The sequence below is a fragment of the Erpetoichthys calabaricus genome, chromosome 7 (assembly GCF_900747795.2).
Source record: "Erpetoichthys calabaricus chromosome 7, fErpCal1.3, whole genome shotgun sequence".
NCBI classification, from domain to species: Eukaryota; Metazoa; Chordata; class Cladistia; order Polypteriformes; family Polypteridae; genus Erpetoichthys; species Erpetoichthys calabaricus.
The window spans coordinates 173,369,817-173,396,710 of NC_041400.2; the positions used below are offsets into that span (position 1 = coordinate 173,369,817).

Here is a 26,894-nt window from a genome sequence, read left to right on the forward strand (position 1 = left end):
TTTTCGGATGCACTGTAGGTTCATGACTGCTGTAATTGAATCTATCCAATCTCTTCCTCTTTTTTGTTCAATTTTACAGAGTATGATTACCTTTTTAAATGAACTGTGTCTTCTCATAGTATGTTCAAGATTGAGGATCCACTTGTTTGTTTTCATTATAGCCTGTGGTGTTCTCAAAATTATTTGCCAGCACCAAAGTTTTAAAGACAGCATTGTTTTTCATGCCTTGTCATTTCATTATCCAGCTTTTGAGTTACAGAAAATAGCGTGGCTTGGACAATTCCTGGACAGTACTTTTGAAGATCTTTGTTGAGTCTTTCATACACATTCTACTTCATGCTAGTCAATGCCATATTTCTTAACTGCTGGTTCTTTTGTTGCTAATAACTGATCCATAGAGACAAAAACTCTGCAATTTACTTATCATCAACTCTATAGTTTTTTCTGTTGTCATAACCTTGTTATCTTCATATTTAACTGTAGATCCATCTTTTCACTGTTTAACTTTTTTTTAAAGATCTTCATGTTCGTGTATGCCTAGGCCTACATTTATAATGAAGAATGAACCTAAACCTTAGCTCTCTCTCGCTCAGTCTCTCTCTCTGTGTCTGTTTAGTTTAGTTGATTGACGTTCCTGTCTCTTGGGTTATCAGAATGTTATTGGAACATGCAGAAAGGCATTTAATGAACAGACTTTTGGACATACAGTAGCTTGGTGAGTCTTGGACACTCATGTTCTGAGAAGTTGTATCTTCCTGTTGTTAAAGGTGAGAACATATAAGTCAACAGATAACCAGATAAGTTCTGGTGTCAGACTTTTTGTATTAGTTCCCCTGAATGTCTTCCAGACAGGAGTCACAATTTTGAAAATATCTATGTACATTGTCCAGGGGAGGGCACCATATGACATACACTGGACAGAGAATAATAATGGAAGACTACAAAGTACAGTATAAAGGAAATTAGATGAAGAAACAAAACCTTACAAAACTACCTCTGTAGACCTTCAAAAACAGGATGTTCCTTTTTACCAGGTAGGATGTCTCACCTACATCTCACAGGTGCCACTCCAAACTGCAGCCTTCTTACCTTCTGTCAGAATTTCATCTCAGAACATTTCAATTTGTTTTATTTAATAATGATTTTGTTATCAGTTAAGAACATCTTGATTCATTTTAAATTATTTTTTAATTTATTAGTTATTTTTTTGGGTGTTGTGATTTTTTTATAGTTTCTTTTGTGACCTTGCTTCAGGGTTTTCTCAAGAGATGCAGTCATTTTCTGTGTTATTTTCAAGGGCACTACCTATTGCTAGCTACGCAGGCCGAAGGCCACATAACACATGACGTCACTCTGCTGCCTCGGTAAAAGACAATGGTGCACACAGATACCGTACACATCCAAATTTTAGATCATTGAAAGAATGACCTGCAATAGTTAGCACTAAATCAAATTAAGAAAAAAAAAAGAAAATTAATTTTTGGTTTGTCAGAGAGTTCAGTTATGTTCTGACTTCAGTATTGGATAATTCTCTGGTTTTGATAAAGAGTTCTAATGACATGTATCAGATCTGTTCACTGATGATCCCTTTGATTTACTCTTAAAAACGGTGACTCTTCTTGCTCAGCACCATCCCAAAGTCCATTTTCAAGTGAAGTCAAGTTTACTGTCACATGCACATGGTGCAATGAAATTCGTATTTGGATGTCTCCAAACACAATAAAGACAGACAGACAGACAGACAGATAGATAGATAGATAGATAGATAGATAGATAGATAGATAGATAGATAGATAGATAGATAGATAGATAGATAGATAGATAGATAGATCCTTTATTAATCCCCAAGGGGAAATTCACATACTCCAGCAACAGCATACTGTTAATAAACAATATTAATTAAAGAGTGATAAAAACACAGTGCAAGTTAAAAAGTGCAAGGTGGAGAGTGCAAGGCAGGTATAACAGTCAATAACATTGTATAATGTTACCGTTTTACCCCCCCCAAGCCCGCCCCGAATGAAATTGAAGAGTCGCATAATGTGGGGGAGGAACGATCTCCTCAGTCTGTCAGTGGAGCAGGACAGCGACAGAAGCTGATTCTCTGTTTGGAGATGATACTGTTCAGTGAATGCAGTGGATTCTCCATGATATCAGGAGCCTGCTCAGTGCCCATTGCTCCACCACAGATGTCAAGCTGTCCAGCTCTGTGCCTACAATAGAGCCTGCCTTCCTCACCAGTTTGTCCAGGAGTGTAGCATCCCTCTTCTTTATGCTGCCTCCCCAGCACACCACCACGTAGAAGAGGGCGCTCGCCACAACCGTTTGATAGAACATCTGCAGCATCTTATTGCAGATGTTGAAAGATGCCAGCCTTCTAAGAAAGTATAATCGGCTCTGTCCTTTCTTGCACAGAGCATCAGCATTGGCAGTCCAGACCAGTTAATCTCCCAGGTATTTATAGGTCTGCACCCTCTGCACACAGTCACCTCTGATGATCACGGGGCCCAGGAGGGGCCTGGGTCTCCTAAAATCCACCACCAGCTCCTTGGTTTTGCTGGTGTTCAGGTGTAGGTGGTTTGAGTCGCACCATTTAACAAAGTCCTTGATGAGGTTCCTATACTCCTCCTCCTGCACAACTCCTGATGCAGCCCACAATAGCAGTGTCGTCAGCGAACTTTTGCATGTGGCAGGACTCTGAGTTGTATTGGAAGTCCGATGTATATAGGCTGAACAGGACCGGAGAAAGTACAGTCCCCTGTGGTGCTCCTGTGCTGCTGACCATAATGTCAGACCTGCAGTTCCCAAGATGCACATACTGAGGTCTCTATAAAATAGTTCATGATCCATGCCACCAGGTATGAATCTACTCCCATCTCTGTCAGCTTGTCCCTAAGGAGCAGAGGTTGGATGGTGTTGAAGGCACTACAGAAGTCCAGAAACAGTCGTGGCGATACTCCATCTGGACCCTCAGCTCTCTGCTTACCTGGGCTGCAGTAATTGTGGATGGGGGAAAACTCTCTCCTATGCTGGTATCAGCAGAAGGATGGGTGGAGGATGCAGTACTCTGAGGTGAGAGTGAGAGTGGGTTAGGGTGGTCAAACCTGCTAAAAAATTTGTTCATCAGGTTTGCTTTCTCCACGTCTCTCTCGATGGTGGCACCCCGATTCGAGCTGCAGCCAGTGATGATCTTCATCCCATCCCACACTTCCTTCATGCTGTTATTCTTCAACTTCTGCTCCAGTTTTCTCCTGTACTGCTCATTTGCCGCGCTGAGCTGGACTCGGAGTTCCTTCTGCATGCACTTGAGCACATGCTGATCACAGCCTTTAAAAGCCCTTTTCTTCTGGTTCAAAAGGCCCTTGATGTCACTTGCAATCCATGGCTTGTTGTTAGCATAGCAGCGTACTGTTCTTACTGGAACTACAATGTCCATACAGAAGTTGATGTAGTCAGTAGTGAAGTCAACAACCTCCTCAATGTTCTCACTATGTGATCCCTGCAGGATATCCCAGTCCATAGTTCCAAAGCAGTCTCTCAGAGCCTGCTCTACCTTAGGGGACCACTTCCTGAATGAGCGTGTGGTTGTAGGTAGCTCCCTCACTCTTGGTTTGTAATGAGGCTGAAGCAGACTAAGGTTATGCTCTGCTTTCCCAAGCACAGGCAGCGGGGTGGTGCTATATGCATCCTTAACGTTTGCATACAGAAGGTCAATAATCCTATTTCCCCGGGTGTTACAATCCACATAGTGTTAATCCAAATACTGATTCTCTGTGCAAGAGAGGACAGAGCCGGCTATACTTTCTTAGAAGACTGGCATCCTTCAACATCTGCAATAAGATGCTGCAGATGTCCTATCAGACGGTTGTGGCAAGCGCACTCTTCTACTCCGTGGTGTGCTGGGGAGGCAGCATTACGAAGGACGCCTCACGCCTGGATTAACTGGTGAGGAAAGCAGGCTCTATTGTAGGCTTGGAGATGGACAGTTTGACATCCGTGGCAGAGCGACAGGCGCTCAGCAGGCTCCTATCAATTATGGAGAATCCACTGCATCCACTAAACAGTGTCATCTCCAGACAGAGGAGCAGCTTCAGCGACAGACTGCTGTCACTGTCCTGCTCCACTGACAGACTGAGGTGATCGTTCCTCCCCCAAACTATGTGACTCTTCAATTCCACCTGGGGGGGTAAATGTTAACATTATACAAAGTTATTGTCTGTTTTTACCTGCATTTTTATTACTCTTTAATTTAATATTGTTTTTTGTATCAGTATGCTGCTGCTGGAGTATGTGAATTCCCCTTGGGACTACCTACCTACCTACCCACTCACTTACCTACCTACCTACTTACCTAAGGCAGGTAATGTTTTGTCCAGCATCACATGGTTAAAATCTCCAGAGATGAGCACAAGTGCCTCGGGGTGCTGTGTTTGCAGTTTAGCAACAGCGGAATGGATGATGTCACCCGCTATCTCCACGTCTGCACGAGGAAGGATGTAAACAATAACAACAATGATGTGTCCAAAATCTCTGGGCAAGTAATAGGGATGCAGACTTACGGCCAACAGTTCAATGTCCCTGCAGCAAGTGGAGATTTTGACGTTTACATGTCCTGGGTTGCACCACTTTGTGTTCACATAGAGAGCGAGTCCTCCTCCTTTCCACTTCCCACAGGTATTTGCGTCTCTGTCCGCTCTAACTGTGCAGCACGGGCTTATATATATATGCATTTGTAAGTATTATATATTCAAAACACACTGTTTATTATGTTACAATATTTGAATGTTTATAAATGACTGTTCAATAACCTTAAGACTTAGAAACCACTCTTAACTCTAAACTTACTACTTTCTGCCTGTCTATATCTGTCAATACCCTGCCTTCTGTCTCACATGTGAGATTTTAACATACTTTTTCACCAGGCTCTCTAAAACATGCTGTATTTACATTTATTTAGTTAGCTGATGCCTTTGTCCAAGGCAACTTAAAACATTTATGATACAATTGGTTACATTTCCTTTGGTTTTCCAATTGCAGCACAGGCAGTTCAAGTGACTTGGTTAGGTTCATACAGTGTCAGTAGTGGGATTTGAACCCACAACCTCAGGGTTTAAAGTCTTAACCACTACACCACACTGCACTTTCCTCACATCACTTCCAACCACACCCCACAATCATCTACAGAGTCAACAAGAAGAGGCACATTTGTGGGTATTCTAGGCTAGAACGTCCTTAAGAAGGTTTCTGGTGTCCCTTAACTCCTGACCTCTTAGCTGCTCTCCTCTAATGTAGCTCTCCTGCTGAATGTCTTTTTTAAAAGGGAAAACATGGCTCCCATTCTTTCTTGTTAAGATGATCTGCTACCCTTCTTTGTAGGCTACAGAATTGTGACTGTTGTGAAAGATAGGGGGTGACACTAATCCCCAAACTCTGGACACAACTGACAAGAATAGTCATGTGTTTAAATATAATGATATTATTTCATCCAAGTAACTTTACATAGCATTGCATATACAGGGACAGGGAATCCTTCCTCTTTCTTCTCTTCCTTCCGACTCCACTTCCTCCACACAAGTGTTGTCTGCTGCCTCCTGACTCCCCAAGGTGGGGTGGAAGGCTCCTTTTAAGTCACACCCTGGAAGTACTTCCCTTGTTAGGTCAAAGTCTGGAGGAGGTACTTCCAGGTCAGATGGAAGTGTCATAAAGTAGGAATGGTCGATCCCTTCAGCTCACTCTGGTGGCTTCCATGACACTCAGCACAGCTGTCCCATGGGACTATGATTCCCAGGCTGCCCCTTGGTCTGGAAAATAGGTTCAGCAACATATGGATGCTGCCCTTGAGTGTGCCAGGAGAGTATATACTTCAAACAGGCTAACTTTCCTGATCCTTCCATTATTCTGGCCTCCCTTCAAGGCAAGGGATCAGTTCCCAACTTGGATGGTATGCCAGTGCAATGCTCTCCTTCCACTTTGGCCTCCCTTCCTGGCATATGGGGGTCACCTGTCTTCCTGGATGAGATCCCGATGGCACACGGTCTTCTTTTAAGTGTTCTTACACTTCATTCTTAAAATAATAGTATGATTCTGATTCTCATTCTCTTAGTGATGCTGAGGGGTGTAGCACAGAACTCTGGGTCCTATCAAAAGCAGTCTCTTTGGGCCCCTTTGCCCTCAAAAACAAACTTTTCATTCCAGGCTTTGAGGTCACCCCAGTGAGCCCTGGGTAATCGTCAGACCATGACGACCATGACGACCATGGTGATGCTCATCTATCTATAGTGACATATCAGTGTGCAACCAAAATGCCTTTATAAATTTACCTTACTTTAATGGGGTCTTGTTGTGCCCAGCTTATACCCTGTGTCACAAGGGCATCAAGCCTTTCTGCACTTCTGTATAAATATATATATATAAAGAAACCCTCGAGACTCATGGTCATTGTATCCTAAGGAAAGGCAGCTCTTCAGTTCAAAATGTCCGGCCCTGTGTGAAAGACTTTTGAGTTGTGGGTTACTTTTGTTTTACCGAAAAAATCAATTTAACTGTATTTCAGGAAAAAAAACCAAAAAAAAAACATGCATTTTGCATGTTTTGGATTAGGCCACAAGAGGAATTTGATTTTTTTGATGGACGTTTTGATATTGTTTGCTCTTGTCCAGCGTTTATCATGTCCTGATCCCATTAAAGCATAAACTCCGTTTTGCATAAAAACGTTTCTTCTTATTTTTTTCCATCACTACAGACCACATGGAATAAGAAACGTTTTTTTCAAAAAAAGTCGTTTTCTGGTGGAGTACTTCTTTAACCACGACGTCAGTGTAAACTTTACTGCAGTCTTCATACATTTAATTAAGTACAAGTGATTCTGTCTTTTATGTTCCCCAAACTTTTTTGCAAGTTCAGCGTGCGTAGCCTAATAAACAAATTTTGAGAAATGCTGTAATGTTTCACCCACTCATAAGAAGATGTTACGTACTCTTAAATCTCCTCAAAACTCCACTCTCACGTTTATTCAAATATATTGAAGAGGCGTTCCTTTCTCCTTTGTCAAGAAAATGTCTTGCGATGTCCCCCATTGCTTTGAAGCTATACTGTAATCCTATTTTTTATTGATTTTTTTGTAATTATTAATTGTTACATCAAAAAAGCAATCTGTCATTGTTTAGTTTTTATGCAGAATTAAATTAATTTAATTCAAGTCATGAGCTGTAATGGTAATTGTTTTATAAAGACTTTGCGTTATGACAAGCACCGTGTAAAATCAAAATTTATTGAAATGTATAGCAAGGTTGTTTCATATAGGCAAAGGAGTGCAGTGACATTTAAATTAGGCTTGACTTGCATTATAAAAACTATTAGAGGTTAATCTCAGTTATTATCCAGGTGCACCAAGATATGTAATTAATAAATAGATCATTATAGTAGCATTAGATCATCTTTTTTAAGCGCCGACTTGAAACTGCGAAGGTAGGAGATAGATTGGTGCGACTCTCTTTACTGCCGGTAGGGGAGCCATTGAGCGCGCAGTCGGGTGTCTGCGTGTCTCTCTCTCTCTCTCTCTCTCTCTCTCTCTCTGCGCGCGCGCGCGTGTATGTGTGTGCATGTGTGCGTGTGTGAGATCATTATCAGAAACTGCTGCAGGACTAGTCACAGAGACCGAGATGGAGTGAGGGATACAGTCACAACTCTGATTGAACACAGCCACGGGGGGAAAGAAATCACTGAAAAACACCTTCTTCTGATCTCCATTAATCGCCGTCCACATCTCCGCAAACTAGCGACGCAGCCCTACCACTGGGATTCTGGATTTATTCGGGATATTTCGGCTTTTTTTCCGATGCAGCAGAACAACCGAAGAAGATCGGCTTGATTTTTTTCCGCCACTCCGGGTGTAGGATTTGGGAAGGAGAGCTATGGAGGATTCTGATTGACCAGAAAAATTAAGCAAAGCAAAGAGGGGAGGGGGATACATTGGGAAAAAAAGGAGCTGGACGGCTTTAACCTTTGTGTTTTTAAAGGACAGCTGGGAAATGCATCCATTTTGAACCGGTGGATCTATCGAACAGAGTGATTTGACTACAAAATTCATTTTCATATCTGCATTTTTTATTAAGTAAAGGCTTCAGCAGACGCCATTTTCCTGTTGATTTTTGGAGCCTCGCTGTATTTGACAGATCACGGGGAAGATGGCATTGCAGTTGGGGCATGTTTAAATTGTGATTTCCGTGGATTTAATTTAAAAAGGCGAAAACGAAAATAGTATAAATAGGAAAAAACACAGAAAACATCAGTATCGCTATTGAGGACTATTGCGTTGGATATGATTCGGTGAGTATATCTTTCACGTTTCTGTTTTCTTTTTTTAATTCAGTGATTCGCAATGATCGACCGTGGTGCTTGGATTTTTAAAGCATGGGGTGTACTCCTAGGGAGCATGCGATCGGTGTATCCGCCTGTCTTGAGGAGCCTTTTGCGCAGAAATATTGCAACTTGTTTGTTACTTTGTTGCCAACTGCGTTACAAACTTAAAAATCGCGTTCGTGTGATTCATTTTGTTTTTCTGGCTACTATTTGCACGTAGGCAGTAAAGTTGAGATCTTTACACAAGCGCCTATGTTTTGCGAGGGAATGTGACATATTTGCTTGACACCGGACCTCGGGTTTGGACGAGAGAAAGCGCTGCAGCGCTAATCGGTTCCCCGACCGCATTGTCATTTTTTTAGCCCAACTATCCGCGTCGTATTTCTCTCGGCCACACCGACAAAAAGTTATGATTACAAATCATACAGTGATCTTTTTTAAAATCGCCAAGCCCGATCTGTTTGATAGAAGGATCAGCATTTTTAAGGACGAGTTAGCAGACTTTATTATAGTTAATGCGCTGTCTCGAGCTTTGTAACGTTCATTTTTATGAAGTGTCTGTTCAAGCTGTATCTGGAATTATGCTTGCACGTGCTGAAGAACGCGCCGTTTCGTATTAAACGCAGATCTGCGTGCCTGGAAGTTCGCCGAAAAGGCGTGCGAGGTATTTTTTTTTCCCGCGAAGATAAAGAGAAGGAGGTGGCAATAAAAGACGGCAGTAATATGCCGGGTGTTACACAGATCGAGAGACGCTGGTGTCGGTGTACGAGGTGTGCTACACTAAATACATATGATCGGACAGGCGTACCATGCATTCGGATCACGGCGCGAACGTTTACCAATGAATAAAATGTTATTTATGAGCTGCTATGAATGTTACTTGTAATGTCGATTCATATTTGTTTTCTTGACATTTTTTGTGACTTTCGGACATGGTCTGAGGTGCATCTCGTTTCGCTTAGCTGATGAAATGCTTTAAAATTGACTCAGATCCTATGCGCAGGGAATCCCCTTTGATTGCTCACAAGCTGCTCGCTGTTTCTGCTGTTACCTTGCTCTTTGGTGAGAAAGGACATGCTTATTGATCTTAGCTTTTCAACAGCCTTCTTCAGCCCTTGGCAACAAGGGCTTAAATTGACCTTGTATAATACAGGCGGTCCCAGCAGGCCACTTGCACTCCGCTGAAGACCCGTGCTTGCGTTTAGTTTAATAGATGGGATTTATATTTCAATAAATGTATAATTTACTATAAGGTGCCTGTCACCATGCCACAGAAGAGCATTTTTACAGTGATATGTGCAAAAAGATGCATGCGTTCTTGACAGCCCATGGTGTAGACCTAACGGGCCATTTCTGATTTTCTTGTTGACCAGTAATCTTGATTGTACCTGACAGTTTGACATCCAGATGACATCTAGTCAAAAAAGCAGAGTGGTATGTTTACATCTCTAGCATGCTATCAGCGTCCACTCTGGAGAGATACCTGTTTTGTTTTTATGCTAGATGCTTACCAATCTGTCATTAGGAAGAACATCCTGAAGTGCTCTTTGGGGTATTTTGCTGGTGGCCTATAACTGATGGAATCTGTCAACAGTCCAAACGTTCAAATCCAAACAATTTTGTGTTCAATCAAAATGTGTGGTTATGTTGTGCCTAAAGTATCAGGAAATGTTGCATATGGGTTAAAGGTTTGATTACCAGGATGGTCAATGTCTGTGTCACCTTTAGGTTTTTCCTTTTTTTTTTTTTCTCTCTATCATATCCCAAAAATATTGAGTAAGAATAATTGGCAGCTCTATGGTGGTGAATGAGAGTGTCCCACACTGGACTTGGGCAAGGTCTTGCCTTGTACTCATGCTGCTGGGATAAGCTCTGCATTGCTGTGACCTTATGCTGGAAAAGGCAGATTGTATGACTAGCATCCATACCACAGGCACTTCAGAACAGGTTATCCACCTGAAGTTCAGCATGTTCAGGCCCAGCCAGGAGAAACTCGGGTTGCTGCTGGAACAAGTGTTGGTGAGGCCAGCAGGGGGTCGCTTAACCCGTGGTCTGTGTGTCGATCTGAATGCCCCAATGCAGTGACTGGTACACTGTGTTGCAAAAATGGCATTGTCCTTCAGATGAGATGTAAAACTGAGGTCCTGACTCTGTGTGGTCTTAATAGATTCTTGGACATGTTTAGTAAAGAGTATGGTGTTTCCTGATGTCTTGGCTAAATTGTCCACCATGGCCAGGTCATTCTGGTCCCCTATTCATCCCCTATTCCTAACTAACTATCTCAATCACTAGTTCAGAACCTAAGAGCAAATGTGTAGTGAACATACTGGCGAAAAAATGGCTGCCAAGTGGATGCTGCTCATTGGTGGTGGATGAAGTGGCTCCCCACTGACTATGTAAAGCACGTTGAGTAGTGCTATATAAATGAAAAGTCTTCTTCTATCAAAATGTTTTAATAGTAACAATACACACGAGTGTTGAAATAAAGGACTGTCTGATGGACGAACAACTTGCTTGTCATGTTGCAACAAAGCAACATCTAACCAAACGGAAATATCAGTTTATTTGACGTCTGATGTATCCCGGTCTATATCTGGCTGAAAAGCAACATGGGAGTTTCCATTTCTAATCTGTTATCAGTATTCATTCTGGAGAGATACCTGTCTTGTTCCAATGCCAAATCCTTACTGAAGATGGCTATCATCGGGGAAACTCTTCCTGAATTGGCTCACTATTAAAACACTCTTTTGGGGTGTTTTGTTTGTGTCAGATATCTGATGGAACCCATCAACAATCCAAGCTTTCAAATCCTGGCAGTTATTTTGAGTTGTTTTTGATCCATATAAGTAGTCATGTTGTACCTAAATAGCAGGAAATTTTGTAATTGCATACTGTGTACAGAGGTATTTTCTCCCACAATCCAAAAACAATCAAGTATGATCCCAAGGATCGGGTCCCACGGCACAAACAGAGTAACATAGTTTACACAGTAAAGTGCCAGGAGGAGTGCCGTGAATTGTACATCGGGGAAACCAAGCAGCCACTGGCTAAGCGCATGTCACAACACAGAAGAGCTTCCTCGTCAGGCCAGGACTCCGCAGTCTATTTACATCTACAGGATAGTGGTCACTCCTTTAAAGATGAAGAGGTGCACATCCTGGACAGGGAGGAGCGCTGGTTTGAGAGAGGAATCAAGGAGGCCATTTATGTGAAAAAGGAACGACCATCTCTGAACAGAGGAGGGGGCCTAAGGGTACATCTGTCGCCATCTTACAATGCTGTGATTGCAGCCATTCCTCAACCCTCTATGAATGGTTCACACGTCTACTAATCAGTGGACAATTTGCATATCACTGATCAACTGGCCCTTTGTCAATGGTGCTAGTCTCTGTGATTAAGCAAAGGTACTGTTTATAAGGTTGGGGAAACCTGCAGTCAATTGAGACTGAGGAAGAGACTTGGATAAGTCTCGAAATATTTCTCCCACTTAAAAACTTTGTCCAGATGAACAGAATCAAATTTCTAGGATTTCCTTACCTGGATTATTGAGCATGCATCGAGACATGCAAGTATGATGGATTGACAATTCAGAACTGGCCATAGTGAGTGTGTGTGTTCACTCTGTAATGGACTGGTGCCTTGTCCAGGTGTTGTTCCTACTCTATACCCTTTGTTTGCTGGGATAGGCTACAGCTTCCCTGCAACCCTGATCAGAATAAAGTGGGTTTAGAAGTTGAATAGATAGATGGATATGCAGTAGTTCGATTAGTTCTTTCCTTGTGATCATTGCTGCTGGAATAAGACTGGAAAGGCAGATTCTGAAAATAGATGACTATTAAAATATCTTAATAGTAACAACACCCTAGTTTTGAAATAATGGACAGTATGATATGGATGTTGGACATACAACCTGTTTGTCATGTGACAGCTAAGCAAGATCTGAACAAAAAAGTGTCAATGTATCGTGTATGATTTCTCACGTATCCAAGTCTGGCCAAAATGCAGCATGGGATGTTCCCATCTCTAATATGTTCTTAATGTCCATTCTCTGGAGAGCTCTCTATTGCTCCTATGACCATCATTGGGAAGTGCTTCCCTGAGTTAGCTCACTATTAAAGTGCTCTTTGGGGGTATTTCGCTGGTGTCCTATAACTGATGGAATCTGTCAACAGTCCAAACGTTCAAATCCAGGCAATTCTGTGCCATGTTTTCAGTCAGAATTTGTGGTTATGTTTCACGTAAGTAGCAGGAAATTTGGCAATCACATATGCAGAGATGGGTGGCTTAGTGGTTAATGGTTTGATTACCAGCTTGGTCAATGTCTGTGTCAGTTTGAGGTTTTTCATTTTTCTTACCACATCCCAAAAAAATATTGGATAAGGTTAATTGGCAACTCTACACTGCCTCATTATGAGTGTGTGCACGAGAGTGCCCTGTGCCTGACTGGGTTAGTTCTTGGCTTGTACTCATTGCTGCTGGGATAATCTCTTTGAGTCTGTAACCCTAGATTCAGAAAATGTATGATTATTAAGATGTCTTAATAGGAACAACACCTAGTATTGAAATAATGAACAGTTGGGCAACTCCCTGCTTGTCATGTGACAACAGGGTGACATCTAATGAAAAAGAAATGTCAATTTGCCATGGATGATATCTGATATGTAGGTCTGGCCAAAAAGCAGCGTGGGATGTTCCCATCATTAATGTCTGTTATTTGCGTCCATTGTAGAGCATTACCCATGTCTGATGCAAGATCTTACTGAAATGTATCAATATTACAAAGTTCTTTGGGATTTTTGTTTATGAAAAAACCTGCTAATGGTCCAAAAACTGAAATGAAATCATTTATGACATGTGTCATGTTTTAAATTGGCAGCCTTGTATGTCAAAAATGTCCTGTGCTCTTACACTAATGCAGAAAGAAATGGTATAGTCATATATGCAAAGGTGGGTGGCCTGGTTCTTGGCAGTGTTCTGCCCCATAGCTTTAGGGTCCTGAGTTCAATTACTAGCCTAGGTGCTGTTTTCGTGGAGTTTCTACATTTCACTGTGTGTCCATGTCAGTTTCCCCCCATAACTCAATGCTGAGACTGGCTAAAGTCTGATAATAATTCAAGGATGCCAGTCCAGAACACTGTTTTGGCATTTTCTATGTTTTAAAACAGCATTGTTGTCAGAATGTGTGCAGATTGTGCACCAAGCAGCAGGAATTTTTGCAATTGCAGATTGATAAGTTAGGTGCTGCCATCTTGGAACATTTATTTGATTATCACCTTAATCAATTTTTTTTGTGAAAATTCAAAGTCTGCACAGTTGTTTTTCTCCTCTGTACTCTAGTTTTTGTCTGCATGGCAAAAACCAACAATGGTCTCTCTCCTGGTTTATTGAGTCAGCCCTGTCAAGGCTGTTTCCTGCTTTGCTTTGGATGCTCTTAGGAGTAAATTCCGGCTGTTCACATCCCTGTAGTAGAAAAAAGCAAAGTCAGAAATGTCAGGATGAATGAAGAAAGGTGTATAAATCCTGGCAGCACCCCATCAATGAACTAATAGACAATCTGGCCTGTTTTTTGGCTGCAAAACCTTAATTGCCTAACAGTTCAACATAAGGACACCATTTGGCCAAAAAAGAAATCTGTCACACTAGCATCTGTAGCATCTGCCATCTGTGTCCATACTAGAAAAAACGGACCTGTGACTTACAGTAACATAGCACAACTTTCTTAAGCCCACCTAATCTCAAATCAGGGTCACAGGAGAATGCTGGCAGCATTGGGTACAAGGCAGGACTCGTCCCTGGCCAGGAGCTCCAGTTTATCACAAGTTCTGCTCACGCATGGCGAGCACTTTAGAATATACACTCACATTTCTTTGGAATGTAGCAGGAAAACCGGGATACCCGGAGAAAACCCACACTGAACTGGAAGAGCGTGTTAACTCCAGAAACACACAGACTGGTAACAGGACTGAAACCTAGGACAGGAGATTAGTGAGGCAGTGGTACTGTCAGGTCTGATCAACATGACAGATGCTTAGTACGTTGCCATTCTTGGAATATTTTTCAATGCAAGATCACTATTAATGTGCTTTTGTGGTATTACAACCAAACAGTCATGGTTAATGGTTGCGCTATTCACGTGCAGTTGATTTGTAAAGTTTGACACTCTTTAAATAATGTATTAATCATATTTTGGCAAGTAGGACATAATAGCTGAGCACTCTTTAAAAGGAGAAAACCCAGCAGATAGGCAAACTAGAATTCAAGGTGTGCTCCAAAGGTTTAGGGGACGCTGAATTCTGGAAGCAAAAGTGGAGACTAAATGGACAGATATGGGGAAATTCTTTATTTGTACTTCATTAATTAGAATTTAGTTTTATTCTGGCAGAAGGTATCGGTAAACTTGGTGTCAGGCACTATTGCATTGTGAAGCACAGAGTTTAGTCTTCATTACTGATTTATTAAGTGGGCCCTGAGTAAGTAAATTAACCTGACTATGTTCACTGTGTAGCCATTTATAAATAATTGTTCTGAGAAATAAAAGTCTTCAGTTTGTTGCAATTTGAAATATTGAACATTGTTTTCAATATATTGAACATTCAATATCCTATTATAAACGAGTAGGAACAATGAAATAACATTGCAAGGCTGGATATCAGATATCCAGTGGTGGCCCAAAGTGTGGATAACATGGAGAGCAATCATCTAGTACCAACATTAGCTTTTCTTCTGAGGTCCTCGTGTGTTTACTGTATGGGATGTATAAGCTGTGGGTGATGCTGAGGGGATGGCACATATCTCAAGAAATTAGTCAATTTCAAATTCCCCATGTGTTGATAGATATCTTTTATCACATTACTGACTAATTCCTAAGCTGCTACAGTGGTTACAACTTCTCATTTAACAGCACTTGGTCACTTTACTCTACTGCCTTATTCTAACTTATTTTTACTGCTCCAGGGTGTGTGTTTGTTAGCTATTGCACGATATTTTGTACTGTGTAGTTTAGTATTTATTTTTGTCTATTGTTGTATTACTGAACTGTTAATTGTGTCATTTATAGTTGTATTCTGCATGGTAGACACTTAAATAAGAATTGCATTATACTTGTATACTGTACTGTGTCCCTTTTGAGTTTTGCTTCTGCTATTTATGATATGTTTTTCGCTTGATTATCCTTTTTTTTGGTGTTTTATGTTTGTTTTTTTCATTACAGACAAGGTCTACTGATTAATTACAATTTAGGCTGAACTAGTATATTGAAATGCATTTCAATATACAACATCCCAGACACATGTACAAAGTTTCTACAATGAAAAGAGTATTAAAAATACACCAGAACATGTAGTTTAAGTTTATCTGCATTTTTTAGCTGCCTGTATGTACAGCTTTTTCCAAGCAATATCCAGTATTTCTTCCGGTTGTACCTTAATGATCTTTCTGCTAACTTCAATTATGATCGACTCTATGGCTATGCTCACATTATTAGCCTCATTGCTCAATGCTGATCTTTTTGCCCAGATCGGATTTGCCTGTCTTGATGGTTCAGTTTCATAAGTACAAATGACCTGTATCTAACTGTAATGTGAATGCATCTGTCCTTCGAAATAGCATGCGTCCGCACATTGATATGTTTGTGTACAAGTCATCTGCGTCACCAACAACAGAAAACGTCATATTTTTGAAACGACTCATGGTAATAAAACTGACAAAACAGACACGCTAGTAGCTAGTGTGTGCATTGCATTTTGCTACTGATAATGGCAACCAGTTCATCAGCTGTCTATAATTAGGTCAAGAAGGCGAAAAAAAAAAACGCCGGACGGCTAGCTTTTACTGTTTTCGCAGCTATTGCTGGCACTGCTCCACCAAGAGGTTTGTGGGTACCAGAAAGCAGCTAGCAGTAGTAAGGATAGTGACAGTTGTAGCTCTCTTCCATTATTGTTTTGCCATGCTGGCTGTTGATGGCTGCACTCTACCCATGTGTAAATGGGCAAAAATACCACATGAATTCTCATCTGACCGTTCTCATTCATGTTGCATGGCCACAAATCGGTTAAGTATCAGATCTCGAACCACTTATGAAAGTGACTCAAATCTGATTTGAAAAGATCAGATTTTGGTGACCACATATCCCTGAAAGCATCAGGTTTGTGTCACATTAAAGTAAAATATCGGATTTGAGTCAATTCAGCCTGGTAATGTGAATGAGGCCTATGGCTCTTCAACTCACATTTAGATATAGTATGAGAAGTTCAGATTTTTGGCTCATATTTAATTTTTTTTTTAACTGTTCAGTTTAATTTTTAATTGTCATTCAAATCTGAATGTGTACAGATATCTATCATGAATGTACCCCACGTATGCAAAACTAATAAAAACTGATTTGCCAAACAGATGCAACCTAATAGACCACCATGAACACCAACAGCATCCCAGCTGCTGCACTGCCTAACATTCTTTTCACTCTGGACATATGTAAATTTGTTAGCTCATGATGACCAGGAAGAGATGTGCAAAACAAAAAATTGTTGTCTTTGGTTTGAGTGCAGTTATTACTCGTGTATCTGTACTTAGCCTACATCCACACTACTGCATTTTCTTTTAAAAATTGGAGTTTTTAAACAAAAATGACAGACACTAGTGTTTTTACGTTGTTAGCAAAAGTATCCATGCCCTTACTAAAATGGCTGATAACACATGATGTAGCTGTTGGAAAAAACGTAATGAGCACGAGCCAATCACGGAAGGGCCACATAATAAGCACAAACCAATCAGAGAGCCATTAGAGTCAGTGTTTTCAAAACTCTTCATTTTCTCCCATCCATACTGTAGTTCTAATCTGGTCTTTTCAGAAATATCTGGCTCTGGAGAACATTTTCAAAATTCAGGGATTAAAAATGCCAGGATAGTGAAGACGAAAGTTGAAAGTTTAGACTAAACAAAATGTTGTAATACTTAATTAATTTGGGTGGTCACTGATCTAAAACTGGCAGATTGAAATAAATAGACTAATAAATGAATGCTTTGTAATGTCCATACCACACAAATAAGACTTCCTTGGGGGTCTGTACTTATTACTTCTACGAGAAAGACATATAACTTGTGGATTACTGATAGCGGGTGGTGCAGTGGTAGCACAGCTGCCTTGCAGTAAGGAGACCCGGGTTCACTTCCCGGGTCCTCCCTACGTGGAGTTTGCATGTTCTCCGTGTCTGCGTGGGCTTCTTCCGGGGTGCTCCGGTTTTCTCTTACGGTCCAAAGACATGCGGGTTAGGTGTATTGGTGATCCTCAATTGTCCCTAGTGTGTGTGCTTGGTGTGTGAGTGTGTGTGTCCTGCGGTGGGTTGGCTTCCTGCCCCGGATTGGTTCCTGCCTTGCACCCTGTGCTGGCTGGGATTGGCTCCAGCAGACCCACGTGACCCTGTGTTAGGATATAGCGGGTTGGAGAATGACTGACTGATTACTGATAGCGCTTCTAAATAATGATCTAAATCAAAGGCAACATTTGTAGAGTGTATAAGAAATAGACCATCTAACCAAGGTTCTGGTAAATACCAACATTTAAAGCACATATAATTACTGCATGCTTTGCACAAGCTCCATAATTGTAAAGTTTACTTTCAGTGAGTGTGAAATACACTTGATAGCATTGATGTGCGGATAGATGCCCGGCGGTCAGTCTGGAAGCTTTGACCTCTTGATTGAAATCCCATGCCCTGGTCAAACTGCTTGTTTCTATTCAGGGAAGACAGCTGCTGTTTTAGAGTGCTGCATTTGGGCAGCCATGGAAGAACCTGTTCTCGAAGACACAATATTACTTATATCTGTAAAAGTTTCAGTCCATTTGACTAAAGTAAGATGAACCTGCAGAAGTAAAGTATGGCTTGACCAATTACATAAGCACATACAATCCAGCAATTAAAATGCTCGTGCTGTTTAGGAAACTGACGAACAACCAAGCTTCATATTTGATTCCATTTATGCATCACTACTTGCAGCAATTTGCACTTATGCTTGTCAGCTTCACAATCACAATCTTTTTGTAGCTAAATAAATTAAAAATCTGAATGAAAATTAATTTAAAAATAAATTAACAACGTTACCAAGGTAATAAAAATAAGTATCTGTTTCAAACTCCAGAAGTACAAGACATTCAATATATTCTGCATTGTGCTATTTATTCATTTTTTTTTATTTGACTGGCACTGGAGGAATTTTACACTAAACGACTAGAAAACTTTTCTGTTAATAAAATGTCTCTGTTGCTAAAACTAAGGATTTTTATGGCTGAGGAGCAAGAACGTTTGTGTGTAGTCATACACTATATTTTAGAAAAGAATGAAAAATGATCATGTATATACTTGGAGTAATATTAGTAAGTGAAGTAATATGGTGCTGCTGCCTCACAGCTACAGAGTCCTGGATTCAAACCCTAGACCGTACAGAGCGGGTATGGAGTGTGCATGTTTTTCCCTCTGGTAATCTGGTTTTCCTCTCATGTTCCAGAGTGGTGCAGGTTAGGTTAGCTGGTTTACATGGTTGTGCCAAGCAGGGGTCTTTTCCATGGACCATTTCCACCATGATACCCAAAGCTGTTATAAAAGGTCCTGCATTTCTAAACCAAATTAAAGAGGCTTGAAAATAGATAGGTAGAAATAGAGAATTTGAGTCCTAGATTTTTACTGTTTTTTGGATAGTGGGATTTAGAATTTAAGATTAAGTCAAACATTTTAGATGATTTTATAAATGTAATGTGAATTATATTTTTCATTATAAGTAGGTATAGAAAATGAATGGATGGATAGTTTTTATACAAAATTCTTTAATGTTATAATAACATGTTTGAGTTGTCCGTCTTTTTGATAGTTTTTCAGTAAATGTGTATTTTATTGGAATGGTTGTGTTTTTATCTGTTATAAATACATTATTTCCCACTTAATTTCTCATTAGTGTAACCATTTCTTCAACTGTCAATGCTAGTTTTCATTATAGTAAGCTTACTTTAATTTTACCATGTTTTAGAACTCTTATCATTTGGTCTGTGTCCTCTACTAAGTAATCACTCTCCATTTCAGTGGCTTTTACTCATTGATGTTTATTTTCTTTGTCAGTTGTACTTTACTTTATCTCGCTTAGCAGTATCTTAATGTGCCATGAAGTTATTTTCGAATTATTGATAAAGTGCTATTTGATCAACAGCATTACTTTGAATTCTAAATTCATAATCAACCATCTTTTAAAACACATACCTTTTATGGTTCCTGCTGGGTAGATGATGGCTTTTTAATAGAAAGATTCTCTAATATGTCCCTTCTTATAGCAGCTTGTGTCAATCAGGTGGTAGTGCTGATTTGTTAAATGTGTTGTGTATTGTGTCATCAATGATTCAATTATATAATCCTCAAAAAAAAAAAAGTGGCATCTAATTCCCAGAACTCTCTTTTCCATGTGAGCTACCAAAGTAAAGAGAAGAACAACTAGGCTGATTCCAGGACTACAAATTTTGAGCTGTGAGGAAAAATTGAAGAAGCTGAACCTTACACTTTGAGCAGATGGCGATTAAGAGTGGACTTTATTGAGGTGTTTGACATAATGGAAGGAATGAGTACAGTGGATCCAAGGTGTTCATTTAAAATGATTCCTTCAATAAGAATACATAGATGGAAGTTACGGGCAAATATTGCAAGTATTTTCTTCGTGTAGAACCATAGACACATGGAATAAATTACCAAGTAGTATGTTAGGCAGTAGGGCATTAACTACCTTTAAAACCCGACTTGATGTTATTTTAGAAAATTTAGATAAATAGCAGTGGCAAGCTGTGCTGAGCTAAATGCCTTATTTGTCAAAATTGTTCTAATTATCTGATCAAACACAGCCTAAACTGTGCTAACACGTTTCTATTTTTCATAGGAGTTTTATAAGGTGATCCCTGCTTGGTGTGAGTTTTTTTTTTTTGTTGCAAATCATAATAAATTTTATAGGAAGAACTGACACGAATGGTGTTCCACAGAGGTCTTTTCTAGGGCCGCTGCTATTTTTAATATAAATAAATTATTTGGACAGAAATATAAGTAACAAGCTGGTTAAATTTGCAGATGATGCCAAGCTATGTGGATTGGCAGATAATCGAGAATCGTTTGAATCATTACTGAGGTGCTTGGGCAGATTTGAGGTAGATGAAATTTAATGTTAGTAAATGTAAAGTATTACACGTAGGAAGTAAAATATTAGGTTTAAATTCACAGTGGGAGGTCTGAAAATCGAAAGTATAGCTTGTGAGAAGGATTTAGGAGTCGTAGTCGACTCAGCAATATCAAGTGCTTGACAGTGTTCAGAAACCATTAAGAAGGGCTAACAGAATGTCAGGTTATATAGCACCCTGATGTGTGGAGTACAAGTCCAAGGAGGTTCTGCTCAACCTTTATAACACACTGGTGAGGCATCATCTGGAGTACTGTGTGCAGTTTTGATCTCTAGGCTACAAAAAGTGAGGTGCGACAAGGCCGATTCCAGGGCTACAGGGGATGAATCATAAGGACAGGTTCAAAGAGCTGAGCCTTTTCAGTTTAAGCAAAAGAAGATTAAGAGGAGACATGATTGAAGTGTTTAGAATTATGAAAGGAATTAGTCCAGTAGATTGAGACTGTTACTTTAAACTGAGTTTAACAAAAACATGAGAACACAATTTGAAACTTGTGAAGGGTAAAATTTCACAAAAACATTAAGACTTTTTTTTTCACACAGAAAACAATAGACATATATAATAAGTTACCAAGTGGTTTGGCTGACAGGAGGACTTCAGGGAACTTTAAAACTGGAGTTGATGTTATTTTTGGAGGAGTTAAGTGGATAGGACTGGCAAGCTTTGTTGGGCTGAATGGCCTGTTCTCATTCATATTGTTCTAATGCTCTCATGAAATTTCTCCAAGTACTGCCTGCAAACAATGTCTGTGAGTTTCTTAAAACTTGTGTTGAACATAATTATACAGTACATGATGCCATATCATGTTCAGGAATCCATTGAACATATCCACCTTAACATATCGCTAGACTTACTATAAGTGACATTATTGTATGCTCTTTGTTTACTTTTATTGGATGCATTTTAGAGGGATAGCAACAGTGATCAGATTTCATACCACAACATGCAATGGATAACAACCACAGCACTTATATTCAGCAATGTTTATTGTATTAAATATTCCAGTACTACCAGTTACTGTATATCATCATTTATAAACCAAAGATGTAAATGCACTTGTGATCGCATCACTCAGGCTAGATCCAGAGGTGGTCAAAAATAGATAGTAACCATATTTAACAAAAGTGTAAGTAAAGAAGTGTTTTCTTTGTGGATACAACAACCATTAAACAGACACTTTCTGGACATAAAACAAATGCTAAAGACCAGGTGAACAATTTATTTGGCTTAATTATATTCAGATGCAATCCAGACACAGTTAATTCCAGATGTAAGGAGACCTTCTACAAGGTGCTTGATGGGATGACAGTTTAAATGGGGGCTGAATAATTCAGTTCAATTTAATCTTCATGGAGTTCCGGCTGAGAGTGCTTAACATTTTTTTCAAATGAACTGTGTTAAGTTGGTTTAAGATGTAAAGTAAGATCAAGTTACAATGTTAGTAGTTAAATTACCAAACCTTATAACAGTTACAAACATAAGTAAATATATTTATCTAAGCATAAAGTAAAACAGAAATGAATCTCCATAATTGTCAGTCGTGTAAAATGTCATTAATGCAGGAACTGAGATATGGCATAGGTGACCACAGAGTAAAAGAAAAGAAAATGTCCACTTAGGAGAATTCCTGGAGTAAATAAACCTCTGGGGGTCCGTGGTCTATTATAATGGGCAAAGTCACAGTTCTGATGATGATGATGATGATGATGGTGAATTGGCTGCCCTCCCCTGCCTAGGCATTGTATAATAAGTTATACATGCTGATCTTGATGGTGGTTTGGAAGTTTCTTTTTTGGTGCTGGATTTTTTAAATAGGTTCAAACCACTTGTGAAATGAGGAGAAGATTTTATATATACAGTTCTCTTTTGTTTCCTACCCAAGACTGTAAATTGTTTTCACCACTGGGTTAGCGATTCTGCCCTTTAATCACCAATTTTATGTGGTGCTTGAACCAATACAACCAGCTCCTTTGCAGTGTATATCTGAAACAATAAAGAAATCAAAATTATTTCTGGTTGTTTTAACCCATGACCTGCCTCCAAACGATATTTCATATTTGTAGCACATTTGTGTTTTTTTTGTTTTCCAAGCAACCACCTGATACCAGCTGCAGTCAGGCAATCCAAGATGAACTTTCTTTGTTTCTGCCACCACCAAGTTTAACCATCACCACCCAAACTAAGTGGTGTTGGTTTGACAGTGGACTCCAACCACTTTATATACATATTTCATTTTAAATGAGGTATTGGTGATCCACCACTGTTTCTTCCTTTTCTCTGTGGTTTTAAGAAATGATTTTTTTTTTTTTTTTTTTGCTAAACTCATCAATGTCTGTAGGGTAAGAGCCAAAATCAACTACAGCTTGATTGTGTGTAATTTTGGGAAGGGAGTGTAGCTTGCTTGTCAACAGTTTCATGCTTTACCTGCCTAGGAAAAAAGAAGAATGTTTTAGCCCTTGGGCGTTTCTTTCATTTGGTTTGTTTTTTCCAATATCTTTTTTCCATAAAAGAAACTTAGGATGGTCCCATTTGTTATAGCTTTATTAAAAAATAAACCCTTGCTATAGCATTGACAAAAACCATTCACATCAGTGGAAGTCCTTAGACTAATGTGCTAAAATGCATATAAATCTACAAATAGATCTGCAGCAATGACTCATAAGTCAGCATAGCATCATTTTTGCCATGAACAGTGATCACACATGCACACACACAAAGCAAAGCCCACTGTCCAATAGCCCTTTTATTAGTAATGCAATCACACTTTAACATGAACCCATCTCATCAAATGTTCTTTGTATTACTAACACAGTAGCCAAAGAGAATCATGCAGAGAACCAAAATAACCAGGACCCCTAACGAAACTCTTCATGCCCTAGTTGGGTTTATCTCTCTGGCAGATTGTTCTCCTACTCACCTCACTTTTTTTGATCTTTAGTTCTCAAACTCTCCCTTCCTGTAATCCTTTTATAGAATCTCCTCTCTTGGACCAGTTGGGGCTGTGTCAGGAAGTGGCCTTTAAACCATCTTGAGAATTACTTCTAGTGTCCGAGAAGCCCTTCAGAATTTTTCGGATTCCAAGACAGAGTAGTAGTCCTTGCAACTGCTCCGAGCCCATGTGACTTCTTAAAGATGTGTAAGTGCATCAACACTTTTGGGCCACCTTCTCTGTATAATAAGCAACCGGAGCTAACCATGTGAGGATCCTTGGACAGCTGCATGTTGGATTCAGTGAACCTAACTGGCTTCTTTCCTGACTCTCACCTTGATACCTCTTCCAATGCTTCCTTTGTAACTGCTATGCATTACACTTTTTCAAATGGGGCTAATGTAAGTGTCCCGCAATTCACACCACGGCTTTCTGTTTCTTTGACATGGTGACATTGATCACTTGTTAGAGTGTGTTTTATGAGGCGTGTATGATGTGGGTCAATGAACCTAACCCTTGATAGACATGCAGTAGCTTCTGTATTGCAGAATATTCCTTCAAAAATGGTAAAATGATCTTGTGAGCGCTAAGAAATCTCAGAATATTGATGATATTTCTTACTATTAACAGATGAATCTACTATCTTGTATAAAAACATATTACTAGATAATGAATCTCCGGTGGGCTGGCACCCTGCCTGGGGTTTGTTTCCTGCCTTGCGCCCTGTGTTGGCTGGGATTGGCTCCAGCAGACCCCCGTGACCCTGTAGTTAGGATATAGCGGGTTGGATAATGGATGAATAGATAATTAATGACATACCGGACCTTTAAATGAGAATATTTTATAATATGTAGTAATAAATACCACTACTGGTTGTTATACTAGCTCCCTGCAGCAGTGCACTCATTAAGTTCAAATATTTGACCCTTGCCCCCTAAGAATACTCAGTGGGTCAGCACCTACAATATGTATATGGCGAAACTCAGGAGATCCGATGCTCTTTCTCACCCACACAGGTCTGCTAGTTAATGGAGTCTGGTAATGCCACCTTGGCATGGCATCACATCTCAATCCAGATACATTTTTCATGTGATTCATAGCAGATGGAATGAGCTGACCACCTCCAGTCTGAACTGTTTATTCCCTCATTGTGTTTTTGAAGAGTTTGAAGACTGTTGTTGTGTAATTGATAATGACTTTGACAGTTTCTTGTAACTAAGGAAAGAGTAACTAATCTTGTGTTGTTCTGTTTGGTTTAAAACTTTTCATGGGTGAAGATCCATTTTGTACCCTTGTCCTATAACACTTTGTTCCCAAACAGCCCCCCAGACTAATGTTTTCTTGACTATGTTGACTTCTTTTGTAAATAAGTTTGGATACTAGTGTCTGCTAAAGACCATGTCACATTAAACAATTTTTCTAGCGTTTTTCAGTCGTCCGAGGCAGTTGACGGTGCTCTCTTGTGAAGGCCATTCACTTAACCTGACATACTTGGCGACTCATCTAATCAGACTGCGACTCATCCCAACAACACCAAACAGGTAGGCTTTTTGAGCATGAGAACTGACAACCAAGAAATGCTCATCCATAAGTACAAAGATTACAGTATAATGCAGTGAATAAGGAGCATGGTTGTTTTGGATCCTACAATCAGAGGACAAGCTGGTCTGTCTGTCTGATATCTCGTGTTTTATGTACCATTATGGAATAGGGGAAAAAAAGAGAGATGAGATTGCAACTGGACTCCCCATACCTGTTAACCCTTCGTATAGTACTGTCTCTGTCAAGCAGCATGCTATTGGCAGTCAGAAAAAGGGATGAGCTCAACTCGACTGGAAAGTCATCACGCAGCCACAAATTTTTTTTCTACTCTATACTCTTAAAGTTTTACTCTGGCTGTTGGCCTAGCTCTCTTTGTCATGGGTGGGGATTAATTTGAACGTATTTTTGTTGAGTTTGACTTCCTTGTACGGAATGTTATTTGCTTTTAATAAATTCAATAAAATGTTAATTGACATGCCCAGCAATTTTCACTTGTGTAAATTGACACGGTCCAGCAATGAGACCAGCAATAACAGTCGGCAAGTCTGACATACCCCAAGACTAGAAGGTGCATAATGTGTCAGCTTTAGTGAATGTAAATGTGTGGCTTTCATTGAATCCTGCAGTGGAGGACCTCTCTGAAATTAACATCGAGGTTGATCATTCAGCTCTGGATTCCGTGTAAAGCAGTGTATCATTTGGATGAAGGCATGGTCTTTTCTTGATTTATGGTCTATGTAGTGTTTGGATCAGGGAGAGCCCTCGTTGATGCAGAGGGGTGGACGATTGTCAGAACTCCCAGCCTGTATGCCATTGATAAGGTTGTGTTTTATGACACAAAAGCAGGGTGAATAATGATGCTGTTCGGTCTATAGTTTGAATAATAAAAGAACTTGTTTTATAGTGGCAGCTTCATTGAATGCTCCAGCTGACAGAATTGTATACTACTGGATGTATATATGGATTTAGGTAGCTGAGTCCATACAAGATGATAATATTGACTCAAAAGCTTGGTTATTTACAGCTCCCTGTTGCTGGGATAATATCCAAGTACATCGAATGGTAACCTAAGTGACATTTTGCGGTGTAGTAATGTGATACTCTTCTCTGTTTTAACCCCTCCAGTCTGACAGCTGGCCTTTAGACTACTACTGAAGAGCTTCACATAATAGGGCAGAAACTCAGACAGTGCAGTTTTGGAAAACTATGCTGTTTTGGGCCCCAGTCAGCCTTATGCGATATTAAAGACAGAATAGAATAGAATAGGTAACTATTTTTGACCTGAAACTTTTTACAAATAGGTGGTGTTGGTGCCTGTGAAGCCAGCGTCTTCATTTGTAGGGTAAGTTTGTGAAGAGTTTTGTTGCGGTTTTCTATTGTGTGCTGTGAATAAGTAAATATTTTACTGTGTAATTGATTTAAACTTGAACCTTTTCGAAGTGCGAGAGAGGATGCTTGCATAAATTATTCAATTAGTCATTTGTTTCACAGTAAAACAGTAAAAGTCTGTGTATATACATATTGTGTATAAATTAGTGTGTGTTTGTACTCTATATGTATTTCATTAAGAGCTTTGTAAGTAATAATTTAATAGCAAATGTGATATAACACAATATTACATTTAAAAAGTTACTCTTTTTTTATTTATTATTAGAGAATGTGATTACAGAATATCACTGACCATTTTAGAGACTCTGCTGAAAATGCTCTCTGGCATATTCCTGCTGACATGACCTTTGTGACACAGCCAACCTTTTGATTATTGCTACATTAACTTATGAGATCTTCCTACAGTATGATCCATAATGTTTGTGGCAACCTCTGGAGTACAGATGGATGGTCTCTAGGAGTCTGTGCATT

The 26,894-nt window shown here is 39.8% G+C and overlaps 1 protein-coding gene across 4 annotated transcripts in view; it reads left to right on the top strand.

The window, feature by feature from the left end:
- Positions 1-7,573: 7,573 nt before the first annotated feature.
- The window catches only part of setbp1 (SET binding protein 1), a 352,441-nt gene continuing 333,120 nt past the window's right edge, over positions 7,574-26,894 (top strand). For all 4 annotated transcript variants that reach the window (XM_028805729.2, XM_051929498.1, XM_051929499.1 and 1 more), the window contains exon 1: positions 7,574-8,328. The gene's annotated coding sequence lies outside the window, so the exon portion shown is untranslated. The remainder of the gene's footprint in view (positions 8,329-26,894) is intronic.